Raw genomic sequence first — 18,484 nt, 5'->3', positions numbered from 1 at the left:
CAGCCCTGTTAGTACTATCCTTGGACAGTTCTTGACCTCCAGACATAAACACATAACAAATCTAGCAGGGTTTACAGTCATGTGCCAAACAAGAATTTCCCACCCAGTTCTTCAGTATCAAACATGCAGCAGTCTCCTCTGTGCACAGATTCTGTCCCCCCACTTCTTTGCTCACCATTGCACTCCTTCATCTTGCTTCACTACAGGTAGAAACAACACACTGAATGTGCTGCAGCCAGTCCCTCAAATCTTGCTGAAGACAGCGAAAACCAAATATGTTTGCATTTTTCCTCTGGAAAAATACTAACAAAGGCAAAACACCTTCTTCACTGCCATTCTGTTCACAGATAAAGCTGAAGGTCAGTTTAATAACTTCGTCCCTGCCAATGTGATAAATCAATTTGATTTGAAAACTGGACTGAAGGAGGTTACCTCTTCACAGACTTTCCCTGAGGTTTAAAAGTGAAAGTCCATCAAAAGACAGAAGTCTGCACCCATTTCAGCCCCTGCGGAGTTTGAACCAAGGGTTTATGTTTCTGGCAGCACCAAAGGATCATCTCTTCTACCATTCCTCTGGTATAAATCATTAGTGAGGTACTTTAATACCACACTAATACCTGAAAAAATTAAACGTCTTTTGAGTTCCTTCCATCCTCCCTCACTCAAATATTGATAAAGAATCCTAATTACCTCAGTTCTTCTCAAAAGATACTTAAATACAAAGCAAATTTTCCATGGATCACCAAGGGAGGAGGAAAAACTTTTCACCCTTTGTAGCAGCTGCAGAAACGACAGGAGAAGATTTAAGGATGCATTTATCCCAGACAGAATCTGTTTGTTAACAGAGAAACGGCTTCCTGTCCTGAATTTATCCTTTAACTGAGGTTAACAAGAGATCCACTTCATAGCACAAGGAAAAAACTACAATGAAGCCCAACAATAACTTAGTGGCATAACAAGATATATATAAAAATGTCAGTATTGGGAAGGGCATGGGGGGCAACAGAGTAGATGGACCTTGAAGACTTGTGTAGGTCAAATATGTGCAAATAAAATGTTTTTAGTAGAATTAAAAAGATTTAGGTAGACTTATAGCTGTTTTCAATGTTTATATTGTCACTGGTGAAATCTACCCTACTTCTATTTCAAAGACAATTAAGTCATACTATTTTTTTTCAGCCTGCCACTGAAATAGAAAACTAGTTCTTGAGAAGGTCTTGGTGTAGTTGACTATGGGATTAAGGGAAACAAACAAACAGACAAAAACCTGTAAAAGGTTTATATCCCTAAAAACGTACCTCTGTCTCTTAGATAAGGTGACCAGTGAGCCATCACCCACACTGTTTGGAATGAACTGCCCATTTCAGGGATGACAAGAATTTCAGGGGCCAGGATAAGCATGTGATGGAAGACCCTTTTCTTCCTCTTCAGAGAAACAAAGGGGATCTGCTATAGGCACCAGTTATATCATTATAATCTGTGAGAGATGACAGCATGCAGAGCAAGCAACTTTTCCTTGTCTTTAACCTGTTCCACAGGACCCTGTGGATGTCATTAGCACTCAGTGGCAGGGACCATCCTCATGCAGGATCTGCACTCACCCCTCTACTTATGGCCCAGCTGTCCCAGTTAAAGCTCGGGTCTGGGCCTTTGCCCTTTGCCTGAGCTGTGTTGTAGGTGTATCTGCCTGCAGCCCTGCCTCTGGCCGCATCTCCTGGGTGGACCTCAGCCTTATGCTGGAGGCAGCTCATCTCCTAGAAAGACCCCTTGTTTAGATGCTGTAGCTTGTACCCAGTCCTGCCTTTGGCCCTGTCACCTGTGTGGACTTCGGGCCCACGCTGTAGCCTTGTCTCCAGCCCTGTCTTTTATACCCCAGATGGAGGCTGGGCCTGGTTATTCTCTCACCTTGCCTGTTAGTGTCGATGGACCAGCACCCAGCTCTGCTGGCTGTGCTGAGAACTGTGGGACAGCATCAGTTAGGGTACGGCCTGCACTGGGGTCACCCTTGCCTCCTGCCTCTTACTGTGCCCTGACAAGGGGCTGGTATAACCACGGTTGCAAAAACAGATTTAAAAATCAATGGAAACAATATTCATCTCTTCTGACTAGTGATCGGACAGGTCTTTTCTGGGAAGCCCTCCAAGTTGTCCGTAATCACAACCTAAGTTGATTTCCAAGCCTTTAAGCATGGCTCTAGGACAGACCTTGGCAGTTTGGCGAATGCCAAATGGATCAACAGCTTTAATGCCAGATACAGAAAATATAATCTGAGAGACTAATATAGTTTTGTAATATATAAAGACATGAATCATAACTTGGGTTTCATTTTATGGAAGAAGGTGAAAGAAAGAAAGAACATGGGTTTGCATTTACAGGTGAAAACTTAAGGGCAATGTGCTATTTTTCCTCCTCCAAATAGAAGTAGAAAGAAAAAGCTCTTGATGTATTGAACACAGCATTTCCTAACCGTCAGATTACATTCACTTAAAATGCATGGCAAGAAGGGTGGAAAGGGTTGGAGTGAAGCCATTCAATTGACAAATAGGTAATACATTTAGAAGACAGCAAGTGACCCCATCAGAGCACCAGACTCATGCCCTTACACTTCGTAATTAATTTTTTTGTCTCTGTTCAGCTGTGCTCACATTTTTTTCATCTCCCAACAGATCTCCAAAAACCACTTGTGGATAAAACAAGTTATTATGGAAGAAAGGATAATGAAGTTACAGGTGTTGCTATGCAGGTAGCTAGCCTTATACATTCCTCATACTCGCTTAGAAGTGCCTACAGTTTGAGACAGTTCTATTTTAGTTTTTATTCATTTTAATACTCAACAGGCTCATCTTAAGCAACAGCCAATCTTTATAAATTTATATAAATTGTAATCGGCAAAAACCCACCACTGTAACCTGCCAGTTCTCTTAAAACTTCAGTCCAAAAAAACAATTAAAATGTTCAAGACCTGATCCTGTCCAAGCACTAGAATTCATCTCTGTTGCTTAGAGGTGCCATGACGTCATGATGACACACCAGAAGTAAATCAGCATATTTCTGGAGATGTTTCAAGGACTTCACTGATGGGATTAGATCAACTCTGAAAGTTTCAGAGGAACTGGTTACTATAACCTACCCCAGACAAAGAGATGAACTTGTGACTGCAAAGAAATACCTGGCAGAAAAGTCCTTAACAGAACCAACTGACATGACAAAACAGACACAGTTAGGAATGGTAAAAAGATAACGTGTAATGGAAGAGAAAAGGTGTAATTTTTCCCTCTGCTTCAGCTATGACTGTACAGAGTTGAGAGAAAGGTTTTTAGGAACATAAAGGCTTATATAAAGATTTTTTGAAAATTATGCAAGTAAGCTGCTAGCATTTTGTGGTACTATCTCTTTTTCTGACATTTAAGTGTGTAGCATTATTGGCACATGCATCTCATTGTAGGTAACATTAAAACATTATTAACCAAAAGGAAGTATCGCTAACACAAGGGCTGAACTAACCACGGGTTAGCACAAAGAAAGCCCAAAGTCCACTGCTAAAATAGCAGTAACTTACAGTTTCCAGTGCTTCCACTTTCAAATACAGTCAAATGGCTTCTGCCTGGCCTACCTGGCTATATATTCTACTGCATGATCCCTTCTTCATCTGCTAAAATTTCTACATTTGTCTATTCCCCCATTGCCTACCTTTTCTTTCACAATGAACCCAAAGGCGCGGTGGCAATTTATTGTGGCCGTATCTGAAACGAAACATTATTCTCCCTTTGCTCTCACAGCCATGTCACATATGCACTGACATTAATAGAACGTATAAAGCATGAATTCCATTAATGGTATCTTCACTGCCTCATTTATTATATTTAATTTAACAATTTCTCATGTGAATATTACACCAAGCATCTACGGAATAACACAACTATTCAAGCTGTACAGAATGCCAATTTGCTCACTACACTCATTCCACACTATCACAAATTTTTATATAATTTATTCTGTTTCTACTTTGGAGTTTGCAACAGTCGTCCTGGCTTCTGTTACCACCCTACTCATCACAACAGTTACAAAAATCTTTATCATGTGTTTCAAGTTATTTTTTTCTCCTTTACTAGTCTCTGCAGATTGTACTTTCCAAATTAACAACAAAAAGTTTACAGAAGACAGGTTTACACATTTACTATTTGAATCATACCAGAAGAATGAACTATGAAAATGAAGAAACACCAGCTATATGGGACCTACTGCTTTTTTTCCAACCCTCTGAAATCCTTATATCAATGCTCGAGGCCCTATTCTACATATCACCAGAAAAATCAGGGTGAGGAAGAAAAAGCATAGTGCTGTAGTATGAACTGGGCTGGGAAGGGGGGGTTGCCTAAGGAAAGTGGGAGCTACAAGAAGACCTGCCCTGTAAGGTATCTTTCATTTGGGCAACAGTATCACTCATCTATGGCTTCCCAGGATAATTAGGGTTGGAGTTTAGCTTTTGGTTGAGAGGAAGTTCGGATCTGTAGTGTGAGAAGGGCTCAAAGAATCTGAAGTTGTCCTTTTAGTACATTTTTCTCACCACCTGAGTTTCTGTACACTAGAACTCAGCATTAAGTACGAGCTCCTGTAATTTCATTTTTATAAACCCAGCCTACTTCCATAACAAATGCACTGTTCCATTCTCCATTTTTTCGCCATCTAATTTTCTGCACAGCTGAAGCCATAATGACCTGCCTGCATAAAGCAATCTGAGATATCCTTGTAAGCAAGATTACTCTTCAGGCATTCTGGTGAAAAAGTATTTCAATCAGACTTCTCCAGCACACACACAAAAGCAAATTTCTGTGTTGTTTGAGGCAAGGAATCAAGGAACCTTTCAATGGACGAAAAGACATGGCCACGCCATCCCTCTTCTGCAGCAATGACTGTAGGAATTACAACCATTAAGACAGGATTGGCATTTTCAACGTACCACAGTGTCTGAAAGCCATAAATACCACAGGATCCAGATGCAAGTTCTGCATCAGGCACCTGGACAGGACCAGTGCTTTTTTGCTAGAGTATAATATTCAAGCTTATGAGCTAAACATAATTCACAAGAATTACTTTCCCTCACTATTCATACAGACAGAACTGAGGAAAAAAAGTAGGGCTCCTTTCCTCCAGCACAGAATTTAGACCACACCAATATTTCTATTTTTAATTACATTTATGATATTTCCTGTGGGTATAAGTCATGAATGCAGTTCCAGTATGCTGGGAGCAACATAAATATAATCATTCCCAAAGGGATCTTACAGCTGTTATGCACAGGTCAGAGATTCTGTGAAATGCAATATGTGAAACTTTAAAAGCTTTCTAGCCCACATCCTTCCCATTCCTCTTCAAATTTAGAATTAATGGCATACTGAAAAATGTTGCCCCAAATTTTGCCCACAAAGTATGCAAATGTTCACTTAATTCAAATAAAATAATATTTAGCATTAAACAAACACCTATTCCTATCTCACTCAGGAGCTACATCAGAAATTCCTTTCTAATCCAAACCAACTCTGCTGTCACTCCATGCTGACAGCTGTGTGACTGAAGACAAAAAAATGTGGAATTGTTTCCTCTGAAAATCATTCTAAGGTTGGGAAGGAGGAGTGCAACATCACATTTCTGCATTTAAGTCTAGCCTCCTCCTTCTACCTGATTCCTTAACTCTTATTTTGACACATGACCACTCAAAAGGACAGAAATAAGCTCTTCCCTTTGCCAAATCTAGAGATAGCAGACCATAGAGACAGAAAAGATTCTTCACTTACCTCTGATCGCAGTTTGGGAAAGGAAAAACACTCATCAGATGCTTCTCTCAGCAATTACGTTCTGTTTTAAAATAAATAAAAAAGAAACAAGACTTTAAGCACAGCCTCTGTCTCTCTTCCCTAAAGTTAGCCTCCATCAGTGTTTGTAAACATTTACTTAGCAGGAGCACCTTCGCTCTCCAGAACCAAGGTAATGATTACGTTACACTAACCATGGCATGAGGACAGAACAAGGCCATTACAACAGCCTTGCTGGCACTGACTAGACAGTGATGTCGGGTTGTACTTTAGCAGGCTCAGTTGTGCAAGACTGAGAAAGAGAGTTGTGAGATGAGAAATGACAAGCACAGGAGAGAAGAAAAAAAAGAAACAAAACAAAACAAAAAAAAAAACAGGAACCTGGACTCAGAGGTAAACCACAAAGAAAAATGAAAGTTCACAGAACAAGCAAATGCGGTTGAGCTGAGAGAACTGGACAAGCCAGAGTCGTTCTAATGTGATTTCTCACATCTGTTCATTAGGATTGCTGCCTTTGAAACAGTGAACAAAGCAAACTATAAGATGCTATTTCTTTAGTGTTAGCCACAGCTGAATCAGTTCAGTAAAACTTTAGTGGTGTGACAAAGTTTGCGTAGTGTACTGGCAAAGCCTTTAAAAGAGTCAGGCCCATAAGGTATACTATGAATCAAAAACAAACCTCCTGAGTACTGAGTTACACCCTTCCTCCACCCCTCTACCTGGCTGGTGATCACACAGATGAAAGTTACTGTGTGAAACTAAGCGAAGCTCAGGTGACTTCTGTGCAGGTACACACACAGGCAACATACGCCAGCTTGCCAGTGGAAAGCCCTCAGTGGAGCTGATGAAATCCACAAAGACAGCTCATATTAGAACAGGGCTGGGGCTAGAAGGGTGATTTTATCGTGCCTGTTGTACAGAGCCTCTAAAGGCAGATGATCTACCTCAGCAGTGTATCAGATACACAAGTACTCTGTTGTAGCTTTCCAGCTCACACAGACCTTGATTCAGCAGACACACTGACCTTTGAGTTTCCAATAATCTTTAATACCTCTACAGCCAACTAGTAAACAAGAACTACACCTGTACTGCCTGTAAATAAAACCAAGCATTCCCAGATCCCTGCTTTCCTCACATTTAAACTGCAGATTTAAAAGAGCAGCAAAATTTTCTCTTTTCATTTTTCCAGGTTTGATAAGGATTAGTTTAGAAAAACACACCTACTCTTCCTCTGCCGTCCTCAGTACACAACCTTCCTCTTTTCCTGTGATACAAGAACCACCAAATATCCTGAGTTGAACGGGATCCTCAAGGATCATGGAGTCCAGCTCCTGGCTCCACACAGCACCACCCCAAAATCAAACCACGTACCTGAGAGTGTTGTCCAACCAGTGCTTGAACTCTGTCAGGCTCGGTGTTGTGGCCAACCGCCAGTTGGTTCTTCAGTGAAGCACCTTTTCTTAACAGAAAAGGTTGGTTCTCCAGTGCAGAACCTTTCCCTAACCCCCATCCTGACCCTCCCCTGTCCCAGCTCCATGCCGTTCCCTCGGGTCCTGTCGCTGTCCCCAGAGAGCAGAGCTCAGCACCTGCCCCTCCGCTCCCCTCATGAGGGAGCTGCAGGCCGCCATGAGGCCTCCCCTCAGCCTGCTCTGCTTGGGGCTGAACAAACCCAGGGCCCTCAGCCGCTCCTCGTATGTCTTCCTCTCTGGACCCTTCACTATTTTGTAGCCCTCATTTTGGCATGCACTAACAGTTTCATGTCCTCCTTACATTGTGGCACGCAAAGCTATGGTTGGTGACTGCCCGGCCGCCCTTTTGTTTGGAAAGTTCTAGAATTCTTACGTAACTGCACTGAGGAGTTCTGGAAGGCGGGAAGAGGAAGCCTGCATCCCTGGTCTCCACAAATCCTAACACATTAGGATAAACACTATCTTGTCCTTATCCTGGTAGGATAGGACAGGAGGGCAGTATTTAACATCAATTGAATAAGGTAACAAGAAATTTAAACTAAATGCAATAAGTAGCCAGTGACAAAATATGGATTGCTATTATTAAGCAGACAGACTTTTCCGTCAGAGATGTATGACTGGAATTGGCCAAATCTGATTGCACCGCAAGATTTATTGTAAAGACCCATAAGCTAACAGACTGGTATAAAACAACACTGATGGATGACACTGCTACAACATCCATGGAAAGCCAAGTTAGGTGGGAAAAACCTTGCCTAACAACTTTCCCTTTTCCTCCTTCATACATAGTCATCTGCCCATGTTGTCCATGAGAAGTAGATGTATTTGTATGTTTGGAAAGCACCAGCACAAAGTGCACGTTACCACCATCATCAACAGCTGCTAAACTCCCAAACGCTTCACAGAGAATAACACATTTCATCTCCCGGCATCAAAGTATTCACTAATGGCATGAACCTCTGCCTAGCACGCAATTAAGTGACTTTGCAAAGATGTCATTAACTCTAGGAGCTTCACATCTTTTCCCATGTTTGTATTTAGTTTCCAATCTACCAGCCATAACAGTAGAGTGGGAAAGCTCCTGAAGCACGCAGGAACCCAGCCAGGCAAGTTCCTTAAGGAGCTCCTCTGAGACGAGGGGTGCACCGTATGGAGACTCAGTAAGCAATGACTTTTATTTTCCTGACAGTTTTATTTCTCAAACACCACCCTCATTGAAAATTTCACTTGATTTTTTACCCTGGAAAAAAAGCCAAACCTAAACATAACAGATGCTCTCTGGAACACCCAGGACACATACAAGAGCATGTGTGTGGTCCACTTCACCACTACAGGACAAAACAGCTTTCTGGAAAATGAGAAGGGTGCTTAGTTTTTCTCAGCAGAAAAACCTTAATGTTTACGCTAATTTGATATAACAGGGTCCACTCAGTTAAAAGAAAAGTATTCACACAGGAGCTCAACCAAGTATAACTACTTTCCCATGAAGATCTTATCCTCAGTGTGGGCAAACAGTCCAAGGAACACCATACAGACAGCAGTTCTGTTCTGTGTGTCTCTGTAATTACCGCAGAGAAACAGTGCTAATGACAGACCCTAGTTTAAAAACAGTAATAATAATAAAAGCCCAAAAGAGAAGCATAGTGAAAATATATAATGAGGAAGCATATATTGGGAAACATAAAACCTTGATAAGGTCTAAATATTAAAGGATTTAAAGGGACACAAACAACAAGTAGGAGGCCCTGATTAGTAGTAGATTGGGGAGGATTTTTAGTTAATTTCTGTAAAAGAACAAGATAGAGAATAAAAAGCAGAGAAACTTGAAATCTGCATTTCTTCCCAAATAACATATATTTTATAAGATCACCAAAATACTTGTGTAGGTTTACAGTTTGAAGCTGCACAAAGGCAACACAGACCAAAAACAGAGTTGACATTTAGTGCACAGGGGAGAGAAGGATGGATGGATGGATCACAGCAGCCGAACAGAAAAACAGAGGAAAGTGCAGGGAGGGAGGAAAGAAAAGACATGCAGTTATATGGGAAAGCGTGAAACCAAGGAGAAATTACCAGAAAAAGTCACTGTCAGAAAATGCAAGTGCTCTTGGAAAGAAGCACCACAAAGTAAAGTGCACCTCCAAGTAATTGAAAGAGAAGGAAACTTGGCAGTAAGGATATACCTGAAATAGTTAATCAAGGATATCTACCATCAGGGTATGTGCAGGTTATCTTAACACATAAAGCTCACTTATGTGCATCCTGCAGAACTGTTTTGAGAAGAGAAATTGTTTTGGAGACCCAGTAAAGCTCTTAAGTGAATTTGTATTTCTGATAATAAGGGAAAGCAGCCTCATTTTCAAAGTTCTAGAAATGATCTCTTAAACTCCTCCCCTCTCTCTTGTATGACAGGTTGCTCTCAACATAGTTCACTGGAGAAGCTTTCAAAACAGAAGAAAAAGGCAGAGGCATATGAGGGAGGAACAGCATCAGTTAGATGACATGAAGCAAATGGCTTAGTCTGATTCACCACTCAGCCAATGCCCTATTTCAGGTCTTGCATATCCTCCTTGTGTGGTATCATCCTGTCTGCAGACAATAAAAGCAAGCTTTCCTCCCTGTATGCCTCCTCATGTTATGGAAGGCCCAGTCCCAGTCTGTCATCAGCATGACTGTGCTTGTTTGCAACCTGTACTGCTCAGAAATGCCCATGACCCTGACAGCTCCAGCAGTTCTTAAAAAGGGTAATGCAAGCAGTGAAGTGTTAAAACTGTAATTCTATTCCGTCTTTGTCTCTGTTCTTTCCTCTCTTGCTATCAGTTAGCTGCGTATCTCCCAACAAGCAAAAAAGCTAGCCAATTGCTACCAAGGCCAATGGGAAAAAAGATAGTAACAACCTTCTTCGCAACATTGCAGCCTGGCAGCTAAAATCATGCCAACTCTGAGAGAAGAAATATAGAAGAAAAAAAAAAGAACAAAAAAAGAAAAAAAAAAGAAAAAAAGAGGGAGGGGGAGAGGGAGGGAGGGGGAGATGGCAACAGCTAAAACATTGGGAAAAGACCTTTCCTTGTTCTATGCTTTCTGTTCTCATCACGTGGGTGGGAAGGAAACAGCTTTCTCAACTGACAAACTTCCATTGATACAAGCCTTTTTTTTTCCCTTTGTTTCTGTCTGTTCCATCAACAGGCACAGAATGGTCTTGAAAGAAGGAAAAAATGTGATTTAAGTATTAGACAGATATATCTTAAAAGACTGTCAGTTCCAGCAGCAGTGTTGTATTGAAAAGACAAGGGTTTTAAACTAAAAGAGGGGAGTTTTAAATTATGTAGTAATAAGAAATCCTTCAGTCAGAGGGTGGTGAGGCACTGGACCAGGTTGCCCAGAGGAGCTGTGGGTGCCCCATCCCTGGAGGTGTTCAAGGCCAGGCTGGATGTCCAGGCAATCTGGTCTAGTGGTGGATGTCCCTGTCCACGCCAGGGGGGTTGGAACTAGTTGGTCTTTAAGGTCCCTTCCAACCCAAAGCATTCTATGACTTTATGTTTCCCATTCTGCCACAGAGCCACTGCCTCCTAACAATAATGCTGCAATTAAGATGATAGCACTGAGCATTCCCTCAACTACTGGGTTAAAGAGCAGAGCTCTATATTTAAACTTTTCGCTCCATTCAGATCATTTAAGCAATTCTGCTCATGACTTTAAATTTAGACTCCTCCTCCTCAAGACAGTCAAAGTGAAGAGCACCCCAAAAAACTAACCGCAACCAGGTTGGTACTAGTCCTTCCCTGGTCCTAATAAACTATGGCTCCTACAGACAAAGCAACGCCACATCTCCCCTGTACCAGTCCTAGAGTCATCACCATCTCAATAAAAATAGCATTTGTTAAAAATCAGCAAACAAATTACCAGCTGGATGAAAGGCAGTCCAGTGTTCAGCTTCCAGACAGACAGCCTGAAAACACCTGGGAACTGGATTCCCAGGAAAGGACCTGATGGCAACAGAATGCTATAGAAATACTTCATGCCTAAGTGGTGACCCCCCCCAACTGACAGCAAAGTTGACAGATACCATGGGGAATTTCAAGAGGAAGAGGGTCACATTTTATTCCTCCTTTATATACAGCAAATAAAGTCAGAAGCCTGCTGACTTTAAGTCCATGTAATTCCCTTTCTACATTTTTCATTTATCACTGTCAATATTTGATCTGGACAGTGTTGCCTCTTCAGGCTCCTTATGCTTACTTTTATCTCTGTCTTTTATCATAATATGAAGTGCACTCTACATTGCACAGGAGATTCCTCCAATAACTGAGAATATGAGGGGGGGAAACTAATAAAGTTTAAGCATCTCCTCACTTAACCCCACAAATGTGCCCATAGTGTTATGAATTGGCAGTTCCAAGATATGATACTCCACCACCAAGGAAGCAATTAAAATTAAAATTAACAATGTTTATTTTCTGTAAAAAGGTGAAAAGACAATAAAGTTAATAATCTATTCCCGAATAAAAGGTATAAAACACAAGCTTGATATGACTGTAAAGGCACACTACGATGAAGAAAATGGAGTTTTGTCCATAATTCAGCTTTAATGCACTGTTTAAACAGCTTTCCTTGTATGTACTTTCAGGTTCACAGTAATAACTTCTAAGATGCCCAGTAAGCAGCCGTATCACAGCTGGTTGCACACAAAAGATACTTAATGAGAAGAGATACTCCATCCAATAAACAAAATAAAAATTACAGATAGAGGTCTTCTTCCTGGATGCAAAAACACAAAGCTGAACGAAAGCCAAATCTGAAAACAGAATAAATATAGTATCTTGAAGCCAAATTGCGAAAGGATTAGACTTGTTAGCAGATTGGCCATATCCACACCTTTTTAATTAGGTGCATTATGCCTTTTTCAATAGGTGAGAGAAATAAATTTGCATACAAGGAAACAGAAAAAATGTAAAAATAATTGATGCTTTTAGGAGGATTAGGGGAATGAAGAAACTGAAACTTCTTACCCAATTACATTTTCCATGCTTAGCCACCATTCAGCCCCAGTTTCAGCTTAGCCAATGCTCAGAAACAGCCCTGTACCTTCAGGATTTTTCCCACACTGAGGTGTGACAGTTTTCTTTCTCTTTCCCCACAGTTTTCTCAAGATCTGCTCCTGACTGATGGTGCTTTCCAAAACGCCTCTATAGCTGGCTGCTGATGGCGAGCACTGCAGGTGCAGTCAGCTGGTGAGGAATGCACAAATGTCGAACAGACTGCTCCCTCTTCCCTGGCGGCTCCCAGTCGCCACCAAGGTTGGCTATAGAAATGCTCAAATAGTTGCCAAGCCTTGCCACAGCTGAAAATAATATACCTGATCCACCCACAGAAGTCTCCACTCCCATATAAGTGTGTCTGGAAGAACACACAAATGAACCATTTTAACTCTACTTCTCATCCCTATCCCTTTATACATCCTGCAACACAGAGGTAAAACAACCCGGCACCCAAAATCCATTTTAAAAGAAAATAAACAATGCAGCTGCTCGATCCAATTCTTTACTACACCTGGAAAAAGATCTTTGCATGTACCAGTAATTCTTTTCTCCTTACTCTCCATGAGACAACGCTCCATACAGACTGTGGCTGGTGAAAGAGCAGCACAAGAACAATGTGAGAAGAGGAGTGTTGATTCTTTCAGTGCCACAGGTGCAAGGACTTGGCCACATCCTTTCACTTGGTCTTTTGAAGTCAACAAATTGACTGTGGCTAAATTGCCAGGAAGAATGGCATCTGAAAAAGGTACACATGATCAACCAACCTGAGTTCAAGGAACACCATAAATGCTTTGAGATTAGCTAGTCAGAAAAGCCTGCAGATCCTCTAGGCCACTGGGTTACGATCAGGGAGAAGCGTCAGTACTTAGAGACTGACTCGTGGAAGCACGACTAAAGCAGCTCTGTGCGGCATTGTTTGAGAACCACTGACCCAGAAAGGCACTAAAGCAAAGCCGTGCATAACACAGGCACTCAGCCCTGTGCTCTGCTGTTGGAAGGAAAACCCTGCACAGAGCTCCACGATTTCACAGTCCACATACACAGCTAAGGGAGCTTTTGTGCTGACGGTGAAATGAAAATGCCCACTTCCCTTCTTACTTTCTCCTCAAGTCTCAAGTTAAAAGCTGTCTGCTGCTTTCCTGCTTTCTCTTCCCCCTTCTTATTTCACCCTTCCACAGCAATTCCAGCTCAATCAATCAGTCATTAAATTCCATGTGTTTTCATGTGAACATCTGATTTTTTTTTGGCTTCCCTGGAACATTACCGAAGGCCCCCCTGCCACTCCTCTCCCATTCCCCGAGATCGAAATATACACAACTTTGTCTCAGCACCATTTCTCAGTAAGGCCACACTTGTGTTTTTAAGAGAGGCATCCAGCCAGCTGGAGGTTTCTTTATGGCTTCACTAAGTGCAAAGCCTTTTAGACCTGTAAATTGAGCCAAAACCCAGACCTACCATGCCCTTGTGGGATCAACAATATTCTTGCATTACTTGAAAAAGATAATACATGAACCATCAGACTAAAAAGCATGTGACATGGCATCTGAATATTATCACTGTAGGATACTATCAGTGTTTCAGCAGATGAAACACAGCGGGGCCCAGTGTGCAAGATAATTGTTTTTTAAGACAATCAGCTATGCTGCATTTTAAGGTAGGTAGAAAAAAGTCCTAAAGCAGAAACGTTGCTGGAGTTTTATACAACATTTACACGCCCATGTGAGAATCAGATCTAATGCTCAGCACAACCAGCAGAAGTATTTCCATTGAATTCAATAGGCACAGGGTCGGGATTTACATTGATGTTGTGCTGGTACATGCACATATGTTTATGCATATAAACACCATGCCATGCAGTATTATAATATTTTTTTTCTGGCATGGAACTGTCTATGCATTACACATGAATCACAGCAAAGTGTTTTTTCTGTTGGTGCTGGTGTGGTTTTCTTTTTGTATTAAAAAATATCTTTCTCCTTTGGGACGTAACCATAGACCACTGTAATCTCTATGATAACATGGATTTTCTTCTTGCTAATAATCTTCTCCCCTCCTCAGTATAGAAAGTGAGCTTGTAAAGTGAATGACCTACCAAATCCCCTTCAGTTAAGGAACACTCTGTTCAGATGCATTGATACTCCTAAACTACATTTTCTTACTCACGTTTTGAAGATGCATGTTCCTTTTGTTTTAACAGATTTACAATAGACAAAGTCAGTGACAACCCCCTGAGTTAGCTCATAAATCAGCAAAAAAAGTCAGGGGAAACTGCCTTTTTTATCCTAGCAGTGTGAACAGAAACTGCCCTTATCCAGCATTATTTACCAGACCATCTTCCTGGTGAATTGTATAACCCTTGCAAACAGGTCCTGAACACATCCATGCTCCTAGGGACTCAGGCAGTTGCAGATCATAGGGCTATTCATTGGAAATGTTTTTTTCTGATTCTTACCCTTCAGCTTAACTACCAGTCTAACCTGAATATTATCAAAACAGACAAAAGGGAAATCATTGCCCCAATAACAACACTGAAACCACTTTGTACTTCTAACCACTATTTTCCTCAGGCAAAGGCTCTGCCATCTCACCCTGACTCAAGTCTGACTCAAATGTCAAAAGAAAAGCAGAGCTGTTTAAATGAAATAGCATTTAAAGTCCTACTTCTACAGAATAACAGCAAAGTTCTCACTAAAACAGGGGAAGTCTAATTTTTCTGGCTTACAGGGTAGAGAAGCTGAGGAACAGAGCACAGGCACGGGCACTTACCAGGTCAGCAGCAGAACCACAGTCCAAGGTAAGAGCCACTGAGCACACAGACTGCTAACCACTGCCTGCTTCCTCCGGAGCACTATTCTCTGCCAGCTCAGAGCACCCTTGAGTTTTTGGCTCGCATGGAGCACCAGCCACACTGCACTTTCCGAGGTTGCTGGCATAGCCAGGACAGGACTGTGGCTCAAAGTTCTGTCCTCCAGCTTCAATTCTTCGTCACCACAGATGTGATATACATTATGTTCAGTACAGGGCACCTTCAAGTGCTTACTAAAGGCCATCATTTGATGCAAAACCAGTTTCCCAATAAAAATCACTATCCTTTCTTTTTTTCTACCACCTTCCTGTCAATTCCAACTCATAATTAGTTGTGCATTTTCACTACCAAAGGACATCCCACAGTGCAACACAACATTTAAGAAAATATTTTTTCAACAAGCCTGATACCTTCTTACCAAACAGAACAAGAACAGTTCTTTTTACAAAATCAGATTTTAAATGTTATCAGAGCTGTCTCTTCTCCATCTCAATGGCGACTGGATGACAATTTTCTGTCCTTTTTGCTGCCTTTCTTGTCTATCTCAGCTGGACTCAAGCTAATAAGCTTCTCATTAATGAAATGACTATGCCAAGGTACTGGCAGATGGCCCTGTGTTCCAAGCACATCTTTCCATTCCCTCCCTCCCAGAAGTCCTAATCTACACACAGTGTAATCGTCACAAAAACATATGCTCCCTGACAGAAAGCTTCCCTTCCATTATCTCTGTACTCTAAGGGATTGACCCCTGAAACCTCAGGGACATGAAGCAACTCCCTTCTTACTCAAGTCTCAGTTTCCTCTGTGCCTGAAAACACATTCACCAGGTCCTGGCCAAAGTGCCTGTACCATGCTAATCTCCCTCATTGTACTACTGTCCGTATCCTATTCTGTTACTAAGCACAATGCATATACACATATATGTCCATACTAAAAAAAATATTAAAGTAATACATATATGGTATTTCTTGCATGCTTTGCTTTGCCACTGTTTTATATACAGGTCCCCGTGACAGTACATGAGCCTTCCTCTCAGAAAAAGTATATACTATAACTTATGTTGGTTACCCGTAAACCTCTTGTGCACCACTTCCATTGTAATGCCGAGTGAGTCAGTCACTAATTGTGTATCTCATGTATCTTAAAATAATCTATTTGTATCATCTGTTGGCTCCCTCTCCCCCATCAATTTAATCAGATTATTGTGATTGATGAATTCATTAATACAGTCATCATATCCTGAGAGCACAGCAACTTCTAGAGAGAGGCTCAGGAAGGAAGAACTCCCTTTTGCACACGCAAAGCATTATGAGCAGGGGAGTAAATGAGTACTATCTGCTTCCCAGTTGTGGAAGGACTACAGAAAGGTTATTTCTTGACATTTAGGATCAACCTGGCTGGAGCCCCTCAGAGAAGGCTGGCGGCACGATGGGTGCTGACAGGCCACCATAGTGAGATGGGCTATTTTAGGTATCCAAATTGATTCTGGGCCTTCTGATCTTTTTTATTTATTTATTTTTTTTCCAGAGGAAGAGAAAATTTGATTGACAGTTCTCTTCTGCATTTAAGCCCAACAGTAGTGAACAGTTTTCCTCAGCAATATAATGCAGAAAAGCGTGCCTTTAATCTTTGCCCCCCTCTTTTTCAACTTCAAGTTGGAAGTCTTCAAAGCCAGACCCTTCCTCACCGAACAAGTCACTCCTGATTGTATGGAATAACTTAAGCCTGGCAGCTCCAACACTAGCTACTTTATGACAGGTAAAATAGAACAAATGTGCACTCATATTCTATACTGAAACAAACAAACAATAGGTCAAATACAAATATCAGTAAGACAAGAAACAAAAAAGAGAAATATTATTTAGACAGTGGTAGAGACAGCATAATTATACTTTATGTTTCTGTAGCTTTTGTCAACCAAAAATAAATAAGCTAAAACACTTTGAGAGCACACCTTCCCAATCCTGTCGAGTAGTAAATAAAATGAAAATAGAAGGAGCATGGCACTTACCCTGAGAAACAGCGACAGCAGAAAAGCATGTAACAACACCGTTCAAATACCCAGGAGTTGTGACTGCCTGAGGAGGGTGATATAAATGACATCCACCAGAGCTCACTATTTGAGAAAAGCTATTCACAACTGAGACATCTTTGCCTTCAGCTGTAACTTTGTTTCTTTCTAAAAACATCATAAACCAGATTTAAAAGGTTTTAGTTAAAAATACGGTAAGATACCAAATTTCTAGCAAGAAAACCTAGTCTCTACATTCTGTTGGCTGCCAGCGCAACACCCAAGATGACACTGAGCATCAGAGGATCAAAAGATCGCAGTGAGCGTCTGTTGAGCAGAGAACACAGAATTTGGATAAGGATTATTTTGGGAGGATGGCCAGCCTGGTAAACAGCAGCAAGCAAACAGGAAAGGCTACTTGTTGCAGGCAGAAATGCACAATAGGCTTCCAGAAACTAAACACACCATATGTAATTAAAGCAATTTATTACAGCTATGTGGCTTCACACATTTGCAAATGTATTTTCCCCTTTTTAGTCTCAGAGTGATGTGCTTATTCATGCAAACTGAAAGGAAATATGTAAACAGTTTTGAAAATACAAGCAGAAAGTGTGAGAACAGAACATTTGATATGGCATTATCTTACAATTGCCTCCAGATTCCTCTCTGGTCACTGTGTGGGCAGCACATTCCCAGGACAGGGTGGGGGTGGGCAGGAGAAGGGGACTGTACCGCTATTCATGAACTTGGTTTTGTCTTTTCCTGCTGAGGTTCATTAGTGACCCACTGGAGCACTGAGGAGGAGGGAGGAGAGCTTGTTCCGCTGGAAAAAGCAGGCCCAAGGAGCCCCTGAGGCTGAAGGTGCCTGCAGAGACCAGGCCAGGCCTCTCGCTGAGGTGCTGGCCAGCCCAGGCTGCCAACTGCTGCCCACACAGACCTGTAACTCCCCGCTCATGCTTTCACGTCACTTTATGGCCTCTCACTTGGATGTACCCTATGCAATCATTGAAGAGAAAGTTAATTTATCACAGCGAAGTTCTTACAAAACAGGCCACCCTCTCCCCAGCCCCTGGGGAGATGAGCCCGAGATGTCGGCAACAGCTACTTGGGACAGATGGGCCACAAAGGACAGCAATATTTGCAGCCACACTGACAACCAACGCCTGCAGGCATTCCCACTGGAGAAATGAAGCATTCCCATCTTGCACCATACATCTGGCTGCTATAGGCAGAGGAACCATCCCACCACCTCGCTCCAGCAAGCATCAGGGAATGCCCCATCAGACAGCATGTTGTTGGTGACAGCTGAAGATGCTGCTAAAACCTCCTGTTTACTGGGAAAGGAC

At 41.7% G+C, this 18,484-nt stretch overlaps 1 protein-coding gene and 1 long non-coding RNA gene across 8 annotated transcripts in view; one reads left to right on the top strand and one right to left on the bottom strand.

The window, feature by feature from the left end:
- The window catches only part of NDST2 (N-deacetylase and N-sulfotransferase 2), a 130,139-nt gene that overhangs the window by 43,344 nt on the left and 68,311 nt on the right, over nt 1–18,484 (bottom strand). For 6 of the 7 annotated variants that reach the window (XM_027459795.3, XM_027459792.3, XM_027459796.3 and 3 more), the window contains one exon: nt 5,796–5,856. The exons of the other annotated variant lie outside the window; for it this stretch is intronic. The gene's annotated coding sequence lies outside the window, so the exon portion shown is untranslated. The remainder of the gene's footprint in view (nt 1–5,795; nt 5,857–18,484) is intronic. 7 annotated transcript variants of the gene reach the window in all.
- LOC140002730 (uncharacterized) lies at nt 7,597–10,556 on the top strand. The gene is made up of 3 exons (XR_011810020.1): nt 7,597–7,803; nt 8,324–8,442; nt 9,695–10,556. It is a non-coding gene; the product is annotated as an uncharacterized lncRNA (long non-coding RNA).

This window comes from Anas platyrhynchos, chromosome 6, assembly GCF_047663525.1.
Source record: "Anas platyrhynchos isolate ZD024472 breed Pekin duck chromosome 6, IASCAAS_PekinDuck_T2T, whole genome shotgun sequence".
In the NCBI taxonomy this organism is placed as follows: Eukaryota; Metazoa; Chordata; class Aves; order Anseriformes; family Anatidae; genus Anas; species Anas platyrhynchos.
This window is presented reverse-complemented; position numbering and strand designations above follow the sequence as displayed.